The following is a 3,175-nucleotide window of genomic DNA, read 5'->3' on the forward strand; positions in this document are numbered from 1 at the left end:
CCATCTGCATATTTGAAAAGTGATTAGAGTCACATTCTAAGAAAAATTGTGGTGTAGTAAACATCATGATGTAGACTTACCGATTATTATGCTACTGTATATATATATATATATATATATATATATACACACACACACACACACGTACACTAGGAAAAGGCACGTGCATCGCACGTGATGAATGTTTTATAACTTATAGAATTTTTGTTTTTATATATATTTTTTCTAATTGTTGATTTGGAGCTTGTAACAATAAACGTTACAAAAAAAATTACAATTTTTTGTAACTCTTTTTATATTAATTTAAAAATATTTTTTGTATTTTTTTTAAGAAAAATATTTATTTTCTTTAAATATATCATTGTCTAATTAGATTTCCTTCATTAAAAAACTCATAATAAATAGATAAATACATGTTATATGTGATAGAGTTTAAAAAAAAAAAAAAATAGATAATTTGTGGTAGAGTTTTATAGAAATTATATTATTTTTTGGAAATCTATTTATAATAAATAAATAAATAGGTAATTTGTGTTAGAATTTAATAGAAACTCTTTTAAAAACTCGTTATAATATTTTTATATATAAATATTGAAACTCTTTGTAGATTTAATAATAGTATAGATTTTTTATATATCCTTATCAAATTTAATTTCATTTTACTTAGAAACTTGTACTAAAAGCTAATTTTTGGTAGAGTTTTAGAAAAATTAATTTATTTTATATATGAATTAATAAATATTTTTTATATAAATAACTCTTGTCTAATTAGATTTTCTTTTATTAAAAAATCCATAATATTAAATTGATAAATAAGTTAATTTAAATTTTATTAGGTAGATTTTAAAGTTAGCTAATTTGTGATAGATTTTATAGAAAATTTTTATTTTCTTTAAACATATTATTGTTTAATTATATTTTTTTATTAAAAAAGCTCATAATAAATAGGTAAATAGGTAATACGAGTTATAGTTTTATAGAAAATATTTTTAAAACTCTTTTTATATGAATTAATAAATATTTTTATATTTTAATAATTTTGGCTAATTGGATTAGCTTTTATTAAAAAAAAAAACTCATGATAAAAGGTAATTTGTGTTAGAGTTTTAGAAAAAAAATTTTAATTTTTATTTCAATTAAAAAATATTTCTTATATTAATAACTATTGTCTAATTATATTTTATTTTATTAAAAATATTATAATAAATAAATAAATAGGTAATTTGTTTTAGAGTTTAATATAAACTCTTTTAAAAGTTCTTTTTATATCAATTAATAAACATTTTTTATTTTAATAATTCTTGTCTAATTAGATTCACTTTTATTTAAAAACCATAATAAATAGAAAAATAGGTAATTTGTGTTAGGGTTTTATAGAAACTTTTTTAAAACCTCTTTTCATATCAATTAATAAATAATTTTTTATATTAATAATACTTGTCTAATTAGATTTTCTTTTTGTAAAAAACTCATAATAAATATATAAATAGATAATTTGTGTTAGAGTTTTATAAAAACTCTTTAAATATATCTTTGTCTAATATGATAGTGTTTTATTGAAAATAAAATAGGTAATTTGTGATTAAATTTTATAAAAATTATTTTATTTTTTTTAAATATATCCATCACTAATTAAATTTAATTTTATTAAGAAACTCATAATAAAAGTTAATTGGTGGTATGGTTTTAGAAAAAATATTTTATTTTATATATTAATTAATTAATATTTTTATATTAATAATTCTTTTATAATTAGATTTTCTTTTATTAAAAAATTAATAATAATAAATAGATTGATAGGTTAATTTAAATTTTATTATATAGATTTTAGTGTTTTATAGAGTTTTTTTTTTTAAATTTTCTTTTCATATCAATTAAAAAATATTTTTATATAAATAAATAATTAATTAAATACTAAAACTCTTTACACATTTAATAATAGTATAGCTAAAAACTCTTTTTATATTCATTAATAAATATTTTTTTACATAAATAAATAAATACTGAAACTCTTTGGCAGAGCTCTGTATTTTACTCTCAAATTCTGGATTTATATAATTATCAATATTTATACCCATTCCTCCTTTCTCCATACTTCTATTTATAGGCTTCTTGGATTAACAGGATGATGATGACGTGTGTCCTATTCTGATAATGATATAATCAAAACTGGCCGGGCTCGGTTATATTGTGATAATTATCTATAAAAAATAACTAATCATTTTATATTGAAATAAAAATAAGAATTTTATATAGATTGTGATAGATTTTATTAGATAATTTTTTAATTAATAAATATTTTTTATTTTAACAATTTTTGTCTAATTAGATTTACATTCATTAAAAAATATATAATAAATAGATAAATAAATAATTTGTTTTTGAGTTTTATAGAAATTCTTTTAAACCCTCTTTTTATATCAATTAATAAGTATTTTTTTATATTAATAATACTTGTCTAATTAGATTTCCTTTTATTAAAAAACTCATAATAAATAGATAAATTGGTAATTTGTGTTAGAGTTTTATAGAAACTCTTTAAATATATCTACGTCTAGTGTAATAGAGTTTTATTGAAAATAAAATAGGTAATTTGTGATAGAGTTTTCTAGAAATTATTTTATTTACTTTAAATATATCCTTGTCGAATTAAATTTAATTTTATTAAGAAACTCATAATAATAGCTAATTTGTGGTAGAGTTTTAGAAAAATTATTTTGTTTTATATATCAATTAATAAATATTTTTATATTAATAAATCTTGTCTAATTAGATTTTCTTTTATTAAATAATTCATAATAATAAATAGATAAATCGGTTAATTTAAATTTTATTTTGTAGATTTTAGTTCTATATGGAATGTGATTGATTTTATTTGGTAATTTTTTAATTAATAAATATTGTTTATTTTAATAATTATTGTCTAATTAAATTTACTTTTATTAAAAGACACATAATAAATAAATAAATAGGTAATTTGTGTTTGAGTTTTATAGAAACTCTTTGAAAACCTCTTTTTATATCAATTAATAAAATTTTTATATTAATAAATCTTGTCTAATTAGATTTTATTTTATTAAATAATTCATAATAATAAATAGATAAATAGGTTAATTTAAATTTTATTTTGTAGATTTTAGTTTTATATAGAATATGATTGGTTTTATTAGGTATT

The sequence above is a fragment of the Cornus florida genome, unplaced genomic scaffold (assembly GCF_030987335.1).
Source record: "Cornus florida cultivar Cherokee Brave unplaced genomic scaffold, ASM3098733v1 CherokeeBrave_3.0.0_Hap2_Chr01, whole genome shotgun sequence".
NCBI classification, from domain to species: domain Eukaryota; kingdom Viridiplantae; phylum Streptophyta; class Magnoliopsida; order Cornales; family Cornaceae; genus Cornus; species Cornus florida.